Below are 21,566 nucleotides of genomic sequence, written 5' to 3'. Positions count from 1 at the left end.
GCACACTCACAAAGTCTGCGTTGTCAGCTACAAACATTGCGAGTGTCTGTGCTGTTCGCATGATGCCTGTTGGAATCCGCTTGTAGCTAAAGTTGGCGTTCGTGACATCTATTATCACGATTGGATCGGCATTTCGTTTTCTTTATTCTTCTGCCACAAAAGTCATGCTGCGACAATTGTGAAGACGGTCTTGGGATTGCCGAGAGCGACTACGTAGATCATATCATGTGGTCAACAAATGCGGAGGTGTACACTATATATATATATATATATATATATATATATATATATATATATATGTGTGTGTGTGTGTGTATTAAAGTCTACAAATAGGCTCTAAAGCAATCTCAGCAGTATACAACTCCAGTGGCTCATATCTAACGTAGATTCGCGTTATCCGCCAGTACCTTCGCTTGGTTACAGCGTACACGGGTTTGGTCAAGATTAACGACTTTTGTCTATAATCAATCTCTAAACAGCATGTAAACCTGAAGCAATAAGACTTTTACAGTATCGGCTGTTTTCTACGTCATTCATATCACGCCTTACCACAATCGGTATACGGGTCGTTCGCTCAAGTTAACATGATCTTTGGTGACGTCGCACACTATGACCTTCTTCGGCGGTGATATTGGAAACTGCGGAGAATAATTCGAATTGCAAAGAAATATACAAGGTGTTTCACTTAACTTGAACCAAACTTTAAAGTATGCAAATACTACGTAGCCGGAGAGAACCAAGGTAATGTTTGCCGCCGCTTGGAGATACTCAGATTATATTTTGCATTGCCCCTGATTAGATCATTAGTCTTAATTAACAAACTTCTTAATTATTATAGTTAGGTGAAAAGTCTCAATGAGACCAACATGAGAAACTCCCGTTGCCTCGATGATAGGCACGCAGTGTGGCGCAACACTGTGTAGCAGCGAAACGACACCTAAATTCCCATTGGCTGCGACACCAGATCACGAGTGCGCCTCGAAGCAGCAGAGTGGCCGAATGGCAACACGTGTTGCTTGTATAGCGCACCATGCGTTTCGCGAGGGCGTCGCCAGCGCGCCGCAAGGGCGGCAGATAAGACGACGTGTGCGGACGCTGTTCTCTGGCTGCTTGTGTTATCCGCGCGTTCCTTGTCCGCGCGCGCGCTCGCCTGCGTTGCAATTGCGCCTCGGTAAGGCCAAGTCAAAACGCACGGAGCGCCTCAACGCGCTTGCTCGCCCGCGAGGAGATCATAAATCGAAGGACCGCTCAGCGGCGTTCAATTCCGCATTAATGTTTTAGCATTCGCAACTCATAAGAAGTGCTTAGGTGTCCTCTAGCGATGGTCGATTAATTTTTTTATTCGATTAAGGATTAATCATTCATCGTTTTAGTCTTAAATCGATTGATCGTTTTCGATGCAGGGTTTTTCGTCGATTAATTAATTACTCGAAATTTCTGCCGGGCACCTTAGAAAGGTTGAAACACAGTTACCTACTTTTGTAGGAACCCCTTTTAGTGTTTGAAAGGTTGAACCAAGATAGAAATACAAGCGTATTAATCCCTAGATGTTTGAGTGGTGCACTCTGGCGTCTGACGTCAGGAGGGAGATACCGCTGTCGAGCCGCGCACGAGCTCGCTACGTGAAGGCAACTGGGCGCGGTCGGCAGACCTCCTCGGCTCGAGTTTTTGAAATGCGAGTTTGCAGGTTTGTAGAACAGTATATGCGGAATGTTACAGGACACTATTTCCTGCGAAATCGAGCAGGCCTGCCGTCGTCACCACGCATTGTGTCGATTGCTCCTGGCGTCATCTGCTATAGTCATCAGTGTGCGCGCGTGCGCGTACGGCGTTGGTTTCCCGTCGTTGCTGTTCCGTTGTCGCGGCGCACTCATGATGATTTGTCGGCCCTCTTTCAACGGTGAACTGCAGCATCTAGCCTTCAGCTACGGCATCTGCGCTGTAATACTGTGCTTGTCAGTCCAGCGCGTGCGCGTGTTTGGACGCCGTCTACGTTTGCCGCCGACGTTCTGATTTTGTTGCCGCCCAGCGCGTTAGGCACATCATGAGAGAGGTGTGATGCCATTCTCAGAAAACGAGCTAGTCGCTGCGGTGCGTTAATTGATGCACTGCTTTTGAAATATTGGCCCGAAAATTCAGTCCTAAACGTCTGATAGAAGGGCGGACAAAATTACTGGGCAAAACAAAGTTACGTAGTCTTGTGTTGCTGTGCTGAACTTTGCAAGCGATGAGAATTAGCGCTGAAAAACCGGCGACAGCCTTTGCGTAGATAACCGTTTTCAAAATATTTTCTTCTGTAAGCGCGTCATCCATGTTTAAAACTAAAGCAAGACAGTTTTATTGCACAAAAACGCAAGAGAAGTTCAGGCTTGCTGGTAGTTGACCGAATAAGCTGCTGGAGCACTAAACACACTAGAAACAAAAGAAAAGGGGGGGGGGGGGGCTAGACGTACGGGGGGAAGTAGGAAAGACCTACAAAAGCGCAATAAGATATTCGCACACGTTCCTGCGTTTTTATTTTTTTATAACAATAGTATTATTTTGTGCTGATGAAGTGATGTCTTCCGCGTGGTCTTCGCTAGTCTGATCGTGCGTAGAACAGAAATAATCCTATGCTAACCTAAACAAACAATATTTTTGCTTTAGAAAGTGGTAATGAGATTTACCTGCAAGAAAATAGTGCAAAACATGTTTGACGATTGCGCAACATGATACAGCGTGGTGCAACTAATGTTCGAGATAAACCGCTTATCACTGAAAAAAGAAATAATGGATTTTGCTGGTCGGAAAAGTTTTTATATATGCAACACCAAGTAACTAGAATTGCGAGCGAAATTTAAGATTTGTACTCAAGCACAATGGTACTTAGCCGACGCGAAATTTTGTGAATGAGTCTTGCCATCGTGCTTCATTTCAAAAGTTGCGTACACTCTCATTTACTCGTTCGGCGCGATGTTTTATAAGTGGGTCACGAGATCTTGTTCCTGCCCGCGAGTGCTGTTATTATATCATCTTTTTAATTTAAAAAATCAAATTCTGAAATTTTACGTGCCCAAACCACCATATGATAAAGAGGCACGCCATAATGGAGAACTCCGGATTCATTTTGACCACCTATGGTGCTTTAACGTGCACCTAAATTTACGTATAGCTGAGCGTTTTCGCATGTTGCCCCCATCGAAATGCCGCCGCCGCAGCCGGGGTCCAGTCAGCGACCTCGAGCTTAGCAGCGCAACGAAATAGCCACTGGGCTACCACATTGGATTGTGATAAAACAGATACAATAAATATACAACGTTTGTTGTCACGCTAATGTCGCATATCAGTGGCGAGGCCGTGTCTTGTGCACGGGGGCACGTTACAGATCCCCTGGTTCTCAAAATTAATACGGAGTCCCCCACTACGGTAAACCTCATAATCAAATGGTTGTTTGGGCACGTAAACCCACAGCATTACTGTATTCAATTGTTCTTCCTAATGCTGTCATTTATAGAACTAAACGTAGAAAAAAATACAGACAGTCATTGGAGAGCGTCGTGCAACACAAGACGCAGTCAGAGCGCGAGAAAACGCCTGAAAATGAAGTTATTCTATAGCCGGAGCGTGGCAGACGACAGAGGTGGGTCCCCCGATTTACGTCACCGCCATTCGCAGCGCCGCCATCGGTCACACATGAGGCTAATAAAATTTTATAAAGAACAATCTTTAATTTATTAAAGGCTAAATAAGAGTTGGCGCTAGTGGCCTTTGAAAAGATCAACAATATATGCTATAAAATGGCAATTGTAGCAAAATTAAGCAAGTTACATGGCACTAGCGAATCCCTGTACTGTAAAAATAAACAAGAAAGAAGAAAAATAGCAAAAGTGAAAGGTGAAGCCCAACCAAAATATGCAAGAAATTGCAATATGCAAAGGGAAAAGAAAAGTACTGGTTTAAGATTTTAAGCCACATGCTATTTCCTACAGAGCGAAGTGATGTCAATTGGCTGGCAAGTTTGTGTGAAACCGACCCTTTCTTTGAAAGACCACCCAACCAGCGTACGAGAATAGACAGCTCGGAAGCTATAGATTTGCTGGAATGGACATGAACTCGATCGCTATGATCGCTATACTCCAAACCGCCACGAATGCTGTGCCACGTCTTTGTAGAGTGGGAGCGAAACGACGATGGATGGGTTTCTATACTATGCCATGAATTGCAAAGGACATTTCAAGCCTCCGGCTTCGGGCGGCTTGGTGGCGCGTGGAGGAAGCGAGGGGAGGCGCTCGGCTCGGCGTCACTCGTGACTCGCGAAAACAGTCGACAGCCACTGCTCGTGCACTGCCATTCTAGTACGATTAGAAAATGTGTGCGCCCCTCCTTGCAAACTCTAGAAAGCGATCAATCGAACATGCCTAATCGATTAAGTCGATTAAATGAAATGCAGACATCGATGACAATTAATCGTTTTGCGGAATACATTTAATCGAGTAAGCTTTCACTGATGTTACCACCCCTAGTGTCCTCGGATTTTTTTAACTTTGTGGGATACGTTCCTGTGGTAAACATGCCCCGAAATAAACATTTTAGCCTACCATGGCTGTGTACTGCGTTGTAGCGTACAAGTAAATTAATGACGCAGTGAAGAATTACGCCTTTTGGAGCATTCCATATCACCGACGCATGAGCAAAGCTAACTTTCTTGGAATTCTCACATTAAAGCCCCGAAAGAACAAATAAAGGCAATAATAAATGTTAGGCATAACATAGGGAGGCTAAAGGCATAACATACGGAGGCTCAGTTTTATACCGACTAAAAGTAGATAATGCACTTATAAAGCAAAATATAGCATATTCTGCACTTGTTCTACATTGAATCTCCCGTTCATCTGAAGAGAGGCTTCAAAGATTAACAGCTAGAAGTCTTAGTATGTTTAGGCGCTCCTCGAGCAACATCAAGTTCCTCAGTAATTGCAGAGGCACGTCATCCTCCATTTCCTATTATGAGGACGATTGAAACCTGTAGACACTACTTTCGCGTTTCAGTGCAGCACAAAAGGCACCCACTAGCAATTGCACTTATTGAGAGAGACAGGGTGAACCTCAATTCGGTGATTCAGGTGCACAAAGATTTACTACCACATCACGAATTTTGGTTCTCAGATGTATCCTACCCTCCATGGCGACTCATCGCTCCAAAAATAGAAGTTTCAGTTAAAGGAATTATTCGCGAATGAGATCAACTACCTCCAGGGCTAGTTCACCGTGCGGCTAAATACGCGCTCCACGAAGAGAAGCCAAGTACAGCTGCACATAATTACGGTTTCACCGGTATTGGGTTCACAATCGCGAATGAGATGTACTTATGCTATAGCAGCACAACAAGAAGCGTTATACCGGATATACTTTCGGAATACCCTGGCTATATTCAAGCGCACACTGATGGTTCTTGCCAAACAAATTCTTCTACAGCTGTCTTTGACATTCCAGAAAGGAAGCAAACACAGGCGTTTAAACTATCTCAAACGACATCATAAACAACAGCAGAACTTTCTCCAATATTGTCTTTGTTACGATACATAAATTCAATGCAAGAAGGGGAACAATGGGTCATCCTTTGAGACTCGCAGGTAGCTTTGTCTTCACTTCATGGTGACATCAGCCATTGGCAAAACATGGTGTTAGTTTACGAGACGCTAAAGGAACTCACAAAATCAAGTGAAGGGAATCGCACGATAAAGTTTTACTGTATACCTGGCCAACGCAATATCCCTGCAAATGTTCCAGCAGACAAGGCAGCTGGACAAGCACATGTTAATAAGGGCAAACATGGTCTCCCTCTAACCCAAGGCGAATTGCGGCACATACTAAGACAGATCTCAGCCCATGGTTGCAAAGTGATATGGTTTGATCTGAAGCCAAAATCTTCAGATTTATTTCATATTGACCCATCACTTTAATTTAATATTCCGTCCACATTAAATACACCTAAAGCCTTTGAAACATTCATCGTCTGCAGCTTGGTACCGCGAACACAAAACACTTTCTACATAAAACTTCACGAGCTTACAGTCCGGAGCCCAGTTGTCGCCACGCGGATGAGGACGTGCAGCACCTTCTGAGGGAATGTCCGCGACACCACGCACACATACAGCGTTAATCACGTGATTTAGGAACATTAGACCGCAGGCCATGTAGCCTGAGGGAGATCTTATGTCCTTGGCCAAAAATGAAACAAACAACCTTTGCAAACGTAAATGCGCGTAGTATCCTGAACAAGCTTGACGCACTAGGGTATCTTCTTATCGTCCTAGAGCCTGACTTCATGGCGATTACAGAAACGTGGCTTACAGATGACATACAGGACAAAGAAATAGCCCCACCCGACTATGTGACTGTGCGCAAAGACAGGTTAATGCGAGAGGGAAGAGTGGCTTTACTAATAAATAAAAAAATTCCTTTCACTGTCTTACCAGAAGCAGAGAATTCCCAAGGACTTTTTTGCAAATTGAGTTTTGGTGCGACCGCTATCAGTGTCGGTTGTGTTTACGTAGCCCTTCGACAGGTGAACGCGCAATGGCATCATTATATCTGTATATGAAGCTTCATGTACTAAAAGCCTCGCTGATCCTTCTTGGGGATTTCAACCTTCCAGATATCGACTGGCCAACTATGTGTTATCGCTCTCCTTGTTCAGAAATTGTTTTTGATATTATGCTTAGTTTTGACTTGTCACAAGTTGTCAGCGAGCCGACACGTGTTCAAGGCAATGCATCCAACATTCTTGACCTCATCTTTCTGAACAATCACTTTTCGATCGATAAAACTAACTTAGCAGTGCTAGATGGAATATCAGATCACAAATTAATATTATGCACTACGCCCATTAGGGCAACAACAAATCATTCTATTTCGAAAACTAATTATCCAGACTTTACAAAAGCTGATGACTCGAGCATAGTTAATTACTTAATTTTGGAATATCAGTCATTTAAAGAACTCGCTAATTATTCAGACACTGGTATAGACACATTATGGGAAAGGTTTAAAGCCAATGTAAACCCACTGCATCAATAACCATATACCAACAAAAACCAAACGAATAAATAGAAATAACCCATGGATAACACATGATGTGATTCATGCGAAGCGCAAAGTGAAGCGACTAAGAAAATTGCTCAAAACAAAAAAATTTCCTCAACATAAACATAAACTCACGTGCGCCGTCAATGAAATCAAAGCAAAGATTAGTACAGCGAAAGAACAATACTTTTCAGTTACGCTTCCTATTTTTTTACAACATTCCCCTGGAAAGTTTTCGAAGTATCTTAGCTCCCCCCAAAAAAAGCAACACTCTCAATTCTCAGGAACAAAATTTAACTTTTGCAAATTCCTTAAATACATACTTCCAGTCTGTGTTCACTGCTGACGATGGTCGCATTCTAGAGGTGAATCACTACGACCAGAGACCGCTAGACATGCCAACGATAACTGAGTCAGGAGTGCTCAAATTTATTTCTATCAATAGACATAAAAGAAAGGAAACAGCCTGGACAATATTCCCAACACTTTTCTTCAAAGATTTGGCGAACTCAACGCGAAATATCTACATCTAATGTTTAACAAATCCTTATGAACATGTAGTCTTGAAAAAGAATGGAAAATAGCGAAAGTAATCCCCGTTCATAAAGCAGGAAGCAAAAGTGATTTCGGTAATTACAGAGCAATATTGCTAACGTCCACAGTCGGAAAATTATTAGAGCATATCCTACTAAAGCATATCACGAGCTATCTAGAGCAAGCACAAATATTATCGCCTATCCAACATGGTTTCCTGCAGGGACTTTCAACCATGACCCAATTAGTTGAATTAACGCATGACTTATCCCAAAGCATTGATAATCAAAACCAAGTTGACTTGATAGCATTAGATTTTTCGAAGGCGTTTGAAAGAGTAACCCATCAAAAACTAATCAGCAAACTGAAAACAACTTTAGGCAACGGTTCTATTGTCAATCGGATTGAAGATTACTTAACCAACCGGTTTGAGTATGTTGTTGTTAACAGAGAAATTTCTTCCATTGGAACAGTTACATCGGGGGTGCCTCAAGGGTGCGTCTTTACTCCCACTTTATTCCTTATTTTTATTGATGATTTGCCCTCTAACATCCGAGTTAAAATTAAACTTTTTGCCGATGACTGCATTCTTTATAATGAAATTAACTCTATGAATGATCACGTTGATTTAAACAGCGCCCTTCATGATGTAGTGATGTGGTGTAAAAAGTGGCCAGATGGAACTGAACATTAAAAAAAACTGCCTTTTTATCTATAACCCGCCAAAACATAGGTCTGACTTCGAATACACTATTAATAACATGCCACTCACCCGAGTTCATGAGCATAAATATCTTGGCTTGATCATTTCACATGACCTAAGATGGGAACCTCATATTAACAGTATCATACCATCTGCTTTAAAACCGCTGTTCTTCCTCAGAAGAAGACTTCGAGCTGCGCCACCAGAAATTAAACTGCTATCATACAACGCATTTATTTGCCCAGTTCTCGAATATGGTAACACAATTTGGTTTCCTTATACACAAGAGCTTATTAACAAACTAGAAGGAGTGCAGCGAAAGGCAATTAGATTCATCTATAACGAATACAAGAATAGCGATTCACCTACCCAACTGCTAAAACAAGCTTGCATTCCTACTCTGCAAAACCGCGCCAAACTAGCAAGACTAAAATTATTGGTCCAATTAATACACAATGCATTACGAATAAATATTTCGTTGTATATATCGCTAGCTGACCCCAGGCATTCCCGCCATAAGCATTCACTAAAACTTCACTAAGACAGGCCGCCATTGGAATCTGAACCTGGCAACGTTTAACGTTAGAACGCTATCTAGTGAGGCGAGTCTAGCAGTATTATTGGAGGAATTAGAGGGTAGTAAATGGGATATAATAGGGCTCAGTGAGGTTAGGAGGACAAAAGAAGCATATACAGTGCTAAAAAGCGGGCATGTACTGTGTTACCGGAGCTTAGCGGAGAGACGAGAACTAGGAGTCGGATTCCTGATTAATAAGGAAATAGCTGGTAACATACAGGAATTATATAGCATTAACGAGAGGGTGGCAGGTCTTGTTGTGAAACTTAATAAGAGGTACAAATTGAAGGTGGTACAAGTCTATGCCCCTACATGCAGCCATGATGACCAGGAAGTCGAAAGCTTTTATGAAGACGTGGAATCGGCGATGGGTAAAGTCAAAACAAAATACAGTATACTGATGGGCGACTTCAATGCCAGGGTAGGCAAGAAGCAGGCTGGAGACAAGTCAGTGGGGGAATATGGCATAGGCTCTAGGAATAGCAGAGGAGAATTATTAGTAGAGTTTGCAGAACAGAATAATATGCGGATAATGAACACCTTTTTCCGCAAGCGGGTTAGTCGAAAGTGGACGTGGAGGAGCCCGAATGGTGAGACTAGAAATGAAATCGACTTCATACTCTGCGCGAACCCTGGCATCATACAAGATGTAGACGTACTCGGCAAGGTACGCTGCAGTGACCATAGGATGGTAAGAACTCGAATTAGCCTAGACTTGAGGAGGGAACGGAAGAAACTGGTACACAAGAAGCCAATCAATGAATTAGCGGTAAGAGGGAAACTAGAGGAATTCCGGATCAAGCTACAGAACAGGCATTCGGCTTTAACTCAGGAAGAGGACCTTAGTGTTGAAGCAATGAACGACTATCTCATGGGAACCATTAAGGAGTGCGCAATAGAAGTCGGTGGTAACTCCGTTAGACAGGAAACCAGTAAGCTATCGCAGGAGACGAAAGATCTGATCAAGAAACGCCAATGTATGAAAGCCTCTAACCCTACAGCTAGAATAGAACTGGCAGAACTTTCTAAGTTAATCAACAAGCGTAAGACAGCGGACATCAGGAACTATAATATGGATAGAATTGAACAGGCTCTCAGGAACGGAGGAAGCCTAAAAACAGTGAAGAAGAAACTAGGAATAGGCAAGAATCAGATGTGTGCGTTAAGAGACAAAGCCGGCAATATCGTTACTAATATGGATGAGATAGTTCAAGTGGCTGAGGAGTTCTATAGAGATTTATACAGTACCAGTGGCACCCACGACGATAGTGGAAGAGAGAATAGCCTAGAGGAATTCGAAATCCCACAGGTAACGCCAGAAGAAGTAAAGAAAGCCTTAGGAGCTATGCAAAGGGGGAAGGCAGCCGGGGAGGATCAGGTAACAGCAGATTTGTTGAAGGATGGTGGTCAGATTGTTCTAGAGAAACTGGCCACCCTGTATACGCAATGCCTCATAACCTCGAGCGTACCGGAATCTTGGAAGAACGCTAACATAATCCTAATCCATAAGAAAGGGGACGCCAAAGACTTGAAAAATTATAGACCGATCAGCTTACTGTCCGTTGCCTACAAAGTATTTACTAAGGTAATCGCAAATAGAATCAGGAACACCTTAGACTTCTGTCAACCAAAGGACCAGGCAGGATTCCGTAAAGGCTACTCAACAATAGACCATATTCACACTATCAATCAAGTGATAGAGAAATGTGCAGAATATAACCAACCGTTATATATAGCTTTCATTGATTACGAGAAAGCGTTTGATTCAGTCGAAACCTCAGCAGTCATGGAGGCATTACGGAATCAGGGTGTAGATGAGCCATATGTAAAGATACTGGAAGATATCTATAGCGGCTCCACAGCCACCGTAGTCCTCCACAAAGAAAGCAACAAAATCCCTATAAAGAAAGGCGTCAGGCACGGAGATACGATATCTCCAATGCTATTCACAGCATGTTTACAGGAGGTATTCAGAGGCCTGGAGTGGGAAGAATTGGGGATAAAAGTTGATGGAGAATACCTTAGCAACTTGCGATTCGCTGATGATATTGCCTTGCTTAGTAACTCAGGAGACCAATTGCAATGCATGCTCACTGACCTGGAGAGGCAAAGCAGAAGGGTGGGTCTGAAAATTAATCTGCAGAAAACTAAAGTAATGTTTAACAGGCTCGGAAGAGAACAGCAGTTTACGATAGGTAGCGAAGCACTGGAAGGGGTAAGGGACTACATCTACTTAGGGCAGGTAGTGACCACGGATCCGGATCATGAGACTGAAATAACCAGAAGAATAAGAATGGGCTGGGGTGCGTTTGGCAGGCATTCTCAAATCATGAACAGCAGGTTGCCACTATCCCTCAAAAGGAAAGTGTATAACAGCTGTGTGTTACCAGTACTCACATATGGGGCAGAAACCTGGAGACTTACGAAAAGGGTTCTGCTGAAATTGAGGACGACGCAACGAGCTATGGAAAGAAGAATGATGGGTGTGACGTTAAGGGATAAGAAAAGAGCAGATTGGGTGAGGCAACAAACGCGGGTAAACGACATCTTAGTTGAAATCAAGAAAAAGAAATGGGCATGGGCCGGACATGTAATGAGGAGGGAAGATAACCGATGGTCACTAAGGGTTACGGACTGGATTCCAAGGGAAGGGATGCGTAGCAGGGGGCGGCAGAAAGTTAGGTGGGCGGATGACATTAAGACGTTTGCAGGGACAACATGGCCACAATTAGTACATGACCGGGGTAGTTGGAGAAGTATGGGAGAGGCCTTTGCCCTGCAGTGGGCGTAACTAGGCTGATGATGATGATGATGATAAAAACTTAAAGAATATGCATTTCGCACTAACTGTTTTAGATATTCGTTCTTTCCTCTTGCGATAAGAGAATGGAATAGCCTGGACCGCTGCATAACGACCAACACATCGTTGCCGAAATTTGTAAGCCTTGTAGAAGAACTGTTGCGCAATAATTAGGTTATGCTAGCCGGAAATATCACCACTCACGTTGTTATATAAGATAAAATCTGTATAAGCATTGTGTTTGTCTATGCAACTTCATCCCTTTTTGCCAAATGCACTGTATCATTCATGTTTTATTTCCTGCCATATGTGTATACCTACTTCGTGTCGATTGAAAATATCATTGTTGAAATTAGGTAAACCTGTTTTTATCGCTATTTGTGCGCATATAATATATGCCCAATCTGTAAAAACCCCACTGGGATTGACAGTGTCTGAAATAAATAAATAAATAAACATGCTCATTGCAAAGACGAGCGTTACTGGCCCTTCAAAGATTTCTAGAAGCGAGCAATATTCTCGGAAACTGTAGAGTATTTAAATGTGATAAGGTCCTTCTATGGCATTTCTTTTTTCTTTACTCGACTTTGGCCTGTTCAGTGCTTGGATTCATGTACCTTTATTTGAATATAGACCGGACTTTGTGTTTACTTTAGTGCACCATTGTGACTGGACGTTCTGTGGCTGTGTTTGCGAGTTGACTTTCAGTTTTAGTGTGAAATTATGTACTTATGTGACTGGACTTCGTCCTTTTATGATTTGGAGTTGACTTTCACATTTAGTCTGGCATTAATGTGGTTATGTGACTGGACTTTGTGATTTTATGAATTAGGGTTGACTTTCAGTTTTAGTGTGAAATTATGTACTTATGTGACTGGACTTCGTCCTTTTATGATTTGGAGTTGACTTTCACATTTAGTCTGGCATTAATGTGGTTATGTGACTGGACTTTGTGATTTTATGAATTAGGGTTGACTTTCAGTTTTAGTGTGGAATTAGTGTACTTATGTGTCTGCACTTGGTGCTTTTACGATTTAGAGTTGACTTTGAATTTTCATGTGGAATTAGTATAATTATGTGACTGTACTTTGTGTTATTATGATTTGGAGTTGAATTTTAGTTTTAATGCGTTTAAGTTAATTATTTTGTTATTCTCTGTGTGAAAAAAGTAGCCGGCGCCAACTAAAAGCGATGACATCTCCTAAGTACCATATAACAATTTAAGAAAAAAAAAGTTAGATAGTGGGGCGCGATCAGGTACGTGGAATTAACATTTTATCGTGTCGATAGCATCTCATACCTAATAGCATGAAAACAGCTTATCTCAATAATACGACATACCGTCGCTAATTGTTTGATACTTTGTTCTCGGCGTGAAAGTAGAGCAAGCGATGATTTAATTCATGATTTATCAAAGCGAAGCCTCTTGCCTCTTCCTTCGGTTGCCTCGTTGCTGGCTTGCCGAATGCATGGGTCATACTTATGAATTCAGCGTTGTTTGGTTTAAACCGAAGGAAAATCCAATAAATGTATGCCGAATTTAGTTTGCCGAAGTCGGTTTTAAGCGAAAAAGGTCACTTTCTTCAACCATCGAGTGCAAGAAAGGTATTCCGTTAGAGTCCACCTAGTGGACTGTCCATTTTGGCCGTTCCTGATTGGCTAGGGCCGCTCGTATACTCCTCGCTCGTACAGCTGCATTCAATCAGCAGCGGCCGAAATGGACAGTCCACTGAGTGGACTCTTATAGAATACGCCCCCCCCCCCCCCCCCCCGAGGAGTAGCTGAGTTACTCGAATGTTCCCGACCGTTCTCCTGGACGTGTCGAGACGACAGGGAGAGTGGTACTGACGTGATTCAAGCGATTCAAGGCCTGCAGAAAGAGGTGTGCCAATATCCGCAGTACGTTGTCCTCGAAAACGTAGTACGGGTTGTCTTTTGGCGGTCACATTTGATTTATTGGCTAACCTTAGGTACCACGGCACTTCGCCTCCTTAACTTGCCTGTTTCATGTGTAAACGTTGACAGGGCATTTTCTAACCTTAGGGTGATAAACATAAAAGAAAAGGCGCCCGTATTAAAGAATAAAACTTGGGCAAATACATGTGTGTGTATTATAATAAGATCAAGCAATCGTGACTTCATTGGATGTGAAATGTACGGTTGCTGTATGGACTCATCTCACTCGCTTGTACTTGTGTGTGCGTGTTAATTCATTCCTGTCCCAGTTTGATGAATAAGCGCGCCACTTTCATGCCTGTCATTTTATTTAAACAGCAATGCTAAAAGCAAAATACATATTCGACGAAGAAAGATCGAGAACGTGTTTAGCTGTGTATATATATATATATATATATATATATATATACCGATAAAAGCCGAAAATATACGTTCACAATAAAAAAAAGACGCCGTATAAAGTGAAAACCGGAAACGCTGAACCATACTCATCCTAATTGTAATGTTGTCGTCCCGCCATCGTTGTCGTGCAATTGTCATCCCTGCTGGCTGCTGGCTACAGTTATAGACAACTAGCAAGTACCGGACATAGCGCATACACCGGATACAGTGCAAAATACGTGCATCACCCGCGGCTGCAGGTGATGCACGTAGGCGCGCACGTGAGCCCCACCACGTCGTCGTTGTGATGCCATCGTTCTTATTAATTGCCCTGATGTCATTGCCATCATTGCTTTGTTGTCACGTCATCGTCATCCTTACGCCGTCTCCACTTTGTCGCTATCACTGTATTGTAATATCGTCGTAATCATGCCGCCATCTTCGAGCCATCGTTGTCATATCGTCATAGTCGTTCCATCGTCGTCATTTTGTCGTAGTGATTCCCCTCTCGTCACCCCATTGCCGTCATGCTGTAGTCGGCGTTCCATTATCATCATTGCATAACGTCATGGAAGGAAGGAAGGAAAAAGTGGAGAAGGAAAGGCAGGGAGGTTAACCAGTTTAGCTTAACCGGTTTGCTACCCTAGACATGGGAGCGAGATGGGGGGGATGACATGAAAGTAGGAATTGTACATCTTGTGATGCTAACATTATTGTGATCCGTTAAAGCCCGTATTGTGAACAAAGTGACTGAGACTAGAATGTAACTTTATTGGGGGCAGTGTAGGCCACTTGCGGCGTCCTGGTAGTTCTTTTTCCTATTTTACGATGGCACAGCTTCGAGTCTAGAAGGCTAACCATATTCAGGAAAGGTGGAAGGGGTATGTAAAGAAATGATTTCAATTTTAAAATATCTTTCCGCACATTTGTATTGGGCTGACATTGGAGGTGAATTATTTTGACGAAGGCTCTATGAAGGTATAGCTCCGAGGGCAGATAGCTAAGTTCAGATAAGTTGGCTCGGGTGCACAGAGCATTGCTTTGCATTTGGAACTAATGAGCATTTAAGGGCCATGGATAAACCGAGAACACTTATAAAGCGCGGTGGCCGACATATACGAACAGACACGATGTCTGTTGTTTGAGTTGGTAGACAGAAATGTTTGGCAACTTAAGGCATGACTTTAAAGATGAAGCCGGATTGATAGGTAAGACAGAAATAAAAGGCATGTATAAAGCTAGGGTTGTTGACCAAAGGTTGTTCTCCTTGCTTACCTTACGTAGAAGAGGCAGTAAAGGGATATAAAGAAAAAAGCTCAGATAATGTAAAGCGGTGCGAATTAAAGACATCTAAACATAGAAATCTGTATTGAATTGTTAAACAGAGGACTGTTTATATTGAACTAAATCTTTGTCATTACTTAAGAGCACACAGTTGGTTACTTATAATATGATGAGAAATATGGTCACACACATGCAAGCAACAGCAGCATGACCCCGGTTATATGACGGTTATCATTCATTCATTCTTTCAAACAAACAAACGAACAAACAAACAAACAACTTCTATTAAACCTAGCAAATAAAATTAGAAGAAAAAGAAATTAAAAGAAGAAATGTTTGCTTTGCGGAAAGACGACTTCATGAAGCGAAAAGTAATTTCCATTAGCATTACTGACATAGCAGCGACGTTTCCATTTTTCTTTTTTTTGCACCAAATGCATTTATTAAACTTCCACTTCATAACCATATGCCCGCCACAATGAAATCAACCACAACAATTAACAAACGCCTTCCCTCAAGTGTTACACGCTCGCCGTGCTACCGACTTGAGGGGAAAACATAAAGCTATTAAACAGCGAGCAAAGTAAACCCGACAGGGTTCGCGTTTCCTTGTGCAAATATGAAGCTTGAATGCGGACACCTGAGCAGCAAGTGTTGGTTGCGCGAAACTCCCGGCGTTCGCTGTGTGCCCGTGCTCATCCGCTTGTGTTCATATGAAGGATCGGCGCAGGGGCCTGTGCGCCGCTGTGGCAGGCTAGCGGAGTGTGAGTGGGGGAGGACTGGGTCTCCATGCCACGAGCACCTTGGGAGCAGCGGCGGCTCTCCGGAAGGCATATTTTACGTGGGCTCAACGCCGCCGTCACGAAAAGAGGAGCCTGATGAGGCCTGCCTGTTGGCATGATGGATGGCGCGCTGGGCCATGGCCGTGGCTGGACGAGGCTCTCCCGGACACAGGGAAGACCGCACCTCGTCAGTTTTCTGCGCGGCCACCGTGTCGGCCACCAGCCACCGTCTAGCACCGCCTCAAACAAAACTCTACGCTGCGCCAAGTGCATTGAAAGATTGCTCCTACTCATTCCCGATTTCTGGTGCCCCGAGGCAGAGCCAACTTCCAACTCGTCTATACTTGATCTCGACAACATTGCTGCTATCTTGCCTACTCCCCCTTCCCAACCGTTTCTCATCTCTGTTTCTCCTTTTTTTCACCTTCTTTCCTGCGTGGGATTCTGTTTCTAGTGCGGACAGTTTAACTACAAAAAGAAGTCGCAGTTTCGCCCGAAAGGCGAAGCATCGATCACAATAGCAAATTAAGTTATACGAAGAAAAGTGCCTTTATCGGCCGTATCAACTTCCAAACATAGGTATATTAGCGTATCAACTTGTAAACATAGGCATACTAATTAAATTAACAAGCATGGCATCACGCGCGGGCAAGCAAACAGGAACACACCTTACTCGAAGACCTCGGAAACTCACTGTCAAAACGCTGGAGTGAGGAAGCGCGGCAGGAGCAGCGCGCGAATTGAGCTTCGTGTTACATCTCGCATCAATGCGAACAAAGCCGCGAAAACACAGCATGCGGCGGACTTTGTCCCCGTCGCAGATGGCTTTCAAGATGCAGCGGCGCGGGCGGGCTCCTGCGGCCGCATGGGCCGCCCGGAGTAGAACGCTCCCCACCCCCCCCCCCCCCCTCCGTAACCTCCCCCGGAGCCTTGAGCGCGACGGAAGACGGCGCGCTTCCTCGCCGCTTTCCTCTTTTGCATGTGCGAGATAGAGCCGCGATCGTCGGCTCAACATCGCACGCTTTCACTCGCACATACAGCATGCGGCGAGCAGCGACAATTTTATCGCCCTTGCGCTTTATAGGGAAACCCATGGCGACGGCGACGCCGAGGGCAGAAATGTGCACGGAGTGTCCATATAATTGCTTTCGCAATAATAAGCTTTTGCTTTGCCAACACAATGCAGTCATCCAGCGTTTTTCAAATTAGACGCGGTATTTCGTTGTTGTGTTTATTAAGCGGTATATTGCGGCTGCGGCTGCTCTTTCTGGCAGAAAGAACTTTTTTCGTTATGCCTACGCCGGTCTGTGTTCGGTGATCTGCTCCGAACAGAAGTCGGGGACAAACTGCGTTCACGACCCGTGGTGGCCCGCCACATCCCAGAGCAGCTACTGTAAAAGTACAAGACATTTATTGTTTCGTCTTCTTGACATGCGAATAAGGAGACAGTCGTAAGGAGTACAGTTCTCTTAAGTCGCACGGCGTGAGCAGTGGCGTAGCTAGGTCGTCTGGCACCCGGGGCCCATAGGTCTTCTGTCACCCCCCTCCCGGGTGTAGCCGGCGGAAAGAGGGGTGTCTTCAGACGTATATGACACCCCCCCCCTCCTCACTGGCCCCTTGCACCCGGGGCCCACGGCCCCCCGGCCCCCCCTGTTGCTACGCCACTGGGCGTGAGACTAGGTTGATTGACTCGTGGTGAGATGTTTGACGGGGTAATAGATGTCCAGGTGGAGCATTTAGCGACCAAGTATGACACGCTGACCCCATCTGTAGTCTTATCATCACCACGACAACCACCAAGTCACCAGTAGCATTTTGGAAGAACCAAGGCCGTGCAACTCTGCGGAACATCGTCAAGTCAGGTTACAGCTTCAGAAATAAAACAAGTATAACAGGTTCCAAAAAGTGCAGGCCAATTGGAGTAACGAAAGAAAATGAAGACTTTGGCGTCACTTCTTTCAAGCTGTATATATATGCGAAGGCTACACCATCTTGGCGGACCGCTTTCCACTCACCTCTTTCTGCTCTTTCTATCACGCCCTTTAAATATTATGGGCGCCCCAACTTGCCTCTCTTTCGGCGCGCTGGCGCGCAATACTACCGATGTCGAGCTTGCGTTGCTGGCATTGCAAGACGTGGCATCAAAGCGAAACTTCTGCGAAGCCGTGTTGAACGTTGCGACCTTTTCACATAGATCAAACGCTCGGTCAGCTCTCTGCGTGGTGAAAGCAATGCAAGCGCAAACACGCCAGCGGATGCAGTCGGTGTTCGCTCGCCTCACATGACCAGCGGACCGAGGCACGGTTTCTGTGGTAACGTCGCTCTTTGGCCCCCTAGTGCCAATGGTTCTTTGCTAAAAAGGCAGCTCCGCCATACTTTTTCCAATGCAGTTGGACTTGCCAGGGTTTCTGAAAAGGTTTCTTTCCTCTATGGTTGCTGACAAGGACCGTTACATGAGTGGGAATTTGTCTTTGCGGTGTTTTGGCGGTCACTGGCCCCTGGTCTGATCTTAAATGGAAATATATCTTTGTTTAACGATACCTTGAGAGAGAGAGAGAGAGAGAGAGAGAGATTATAATGGGTGCTGCAGATGTTTGCCTGGTCATACGCTAAGCCATGCTACTCCAGGTGACAGGGGTGATGCATGAAATGATCCATACATCCATAGTACGCACGCGCACAACCTACACTAGTAAAAAGCAAAAGCACATACAGTAACCTTGTTAGAGTGTCCTATTTAAGCCAGTGTCTCGGGGAGCCGAACTAATAGCGCTTTCGTTGCGCGCAAAGCACTAGCAGCGCTGCTCCGAGCTGCAAGAATATGTTGCAGCTCGAAGGAGCTGCCACGTATATTCAGAGCAGATTTTAGTGTTGCTCTTGTGGCCGCAAAGTATGTAAAAACGAACAAATCATTATGTAAGTAATCGCACATAGTGTAGTCACTGCACACTGGCTATCGCGTCAATTACTGTTTGTGTAACGATTATTTTGTATAGAACAAGGATATGGGGAACCGAAGGGCCCGATTTTTGTTTATTCACATTCGTACGACGCCAACAGACAATAAAACCGTAAAAAGAATAGGATAAATTACTGGTTTTAATTTTAATGTATAAATGATAAATCAGTGAGAAATAAAAGTGTACGAGAAAATCAACTTGGCGCAGGTGGGACCCGAACCCACGTATTTGCATTACGCGTGCAAAATTAGGTAGCTCTTATCGATTAAGCTACCGCGGCGCAGTTATCTGATTCCCTTTCTTAGGTTTTATACGTATATGTACTAAATCTAAACCTGAAATGGCTAAAGAGCACCACAAACTCACGGCCATGGCGACGGATGTATAACATTCTCTGCACCGCAATCGTCATGTAGTATAGAGAAGTCGGGAGGAGGCAAATGACCAGTAAACCCTAGTATGCTACCTGGAGGAATCAAATTTCCAGGTGTCGAGACCCTCGTGGGTAAAGAACAAGAGTATTGGGAACCGGAGGGCCCGATTTTTGTTTATCCATATTCGTACCAAGCCAACAATCAATAAAGCCAGGGAAAGTATAGGTAAATTACTTGTTTTAATTGAAATTTAAAAATGATAAACAAAGGGAAATGAAGGCGGAAGAAAGAAAATAGACTTAACGCAGTTGAGATCCGAACCCACGTGTTTGTAGCGTATATATATACGGTATATATATATATATATATACCAAGAAACCGGATCACGGATGTGCTGAAACCGGCGCTCACAGTCGGTTAAAACCGATTGATCTGTTTCTTCACCCGTGGATCGGACGGTCGATCGTAGCTTTTGTGGCTGAACATACGCCAGCGTTAAGGCGCCGATAGCATAACTGTTTCTTTAGTTCGCACCAGCTCGACACGTCCCCGTAAAACAGGCGTGTGTGCTATCAGCGACATTACGCTAGCGAGCGTTCAGCCACAGAAAGTGCGAACGACACCAGGGGAGGAGAAGGGTGAAGTGGCTATCAAAAAAAGAAAAGCCGTAAAACCACGGTAACTGTCTCACACACTGGTAGATACTTCAACCGCGGCGTTGGGGTAAGGGGATAGGGAAACAGAATCGCGAGAAAAGACAAGCGCGGAGCGTGGCCCGCTCGTCGGTAAGAAACATCATAGACAGGAAAAGTTAATGTTCCTTCAACACCGTGATTTAGGGCGGGTCTACGAGCCATGTGGACGCGGGTGGAAAGGCCGAAGTCATCCGCGATGTCAAGTAGAGCCTGGAACGCGCTGCTGCGCAATGCTCTTGGCCCCGAAAGGAATAGGAGGCCCTGAAAGCTTGCCAAAGAAACAAATGGAGAGGCGTTAACTGGCTATGAGCGCCAGCCCGAGCACATACCTGTCTCAATTTCTAGCTACATCCTGAGGCTCATACAGAGCAATGTGGCGCAGTTCAGCCTTCGGCCGCAGTACCATGTTGCAATTACTTTTGTCCGCATCTCTACGGTCGCGCCTTGAAAGGTCACTCAGGCAGTGGTAATTCGTTCGCATTGATAATACCTTCATCTCTCCCTCGCCTTTCATTCTTTTCGTCCCTTAACCCCTTTCCCCCGCCTAGGGTAACAAACAGAATGCGCGTCTGGTCGACCTCCGTGTCTTTCTTTCCATCCTCTCCTCCACCTCCTCCTCCACCGAAGGAGTGCGTGCTGTCGCTGCGCATCACACCAGAAAGCACGCTGTGAGCCCCACGTGAAGAAAATAACGACTCACTTCTCACTCTTAGAAAAAGGCACCGACAACAGTTGGGCTGCGTCGCTGGGCGCCACTCCAACAGCCCTGTCAGCTTCGACATTGCCCGCTATGCCACAATCGACGGCCAACCAGTGAAGTACGATGTTGTGCTAGATGTGCTTTACGTGATGCAACTAATTCAGAGAGGGAAAGCGAGAGAAATGCAAAGGAAAGACAGGGAGGTTAACCAAAGATTATATCCGGTTGGCTACCCTGTACTAGGGGAGGGGCAAACGGATGCGATAGGTGAGAGAGAAAAGGAAAAGAAACCAACAGCATACACACACACACGTACACACGCTACATACGAACTGTTTCTGTGTGTGGGCACTGTCACGCAGTCTGAGAAGGCGTTCCTAGTGTTACGCAGTATCACCGTCGAATCCTGCGTCACACAGTGTACAGTCACAATGTGTCAGAAAGTCCCTTGTCTTTTGAGTACCGCAGCAGCGCCTTCACAGCTCATCGCGCTGATGTTCGTGTAGGCCAGTTTCCAAGGATGTTGTTTTCTGTTAATGGGCGCTTGTCCAGTTTGTCTAGGGTGGCTGAGAGGACTGCTCTTTGCGGGTTGAAACGAGGGCACTCACAAAGAAGATGCGCGTTTGTTTTCTTGCACCCGCAGAAGTCACAAAGTGGGCTGTTGGCCATTCCGATAAGAAAGGAGTACGCATTTGAAAATGTGACTCCAAGCCATAGACGGACTAGAAGGGTGCAGTTAGGTAGTGGAAGGTTGG

This window comes from Dermacentor variabilis, chromosome 1, assembly GCF_050947875.1.
Source record: "Dermacentor variabilis isolate Ectoservices chromosome 1, ASM5094787v1, whole genome shotgun sequence".
Taxonomy (NCBI): Eukaryota; Metazoa; Arthropoda; class Arachnida; order Ixodida; family Ixodidae; genus Dermacentor; species Dermacentor variabilis.
This window is presented reverse-complemented; position numbering follows the sequence as displayed.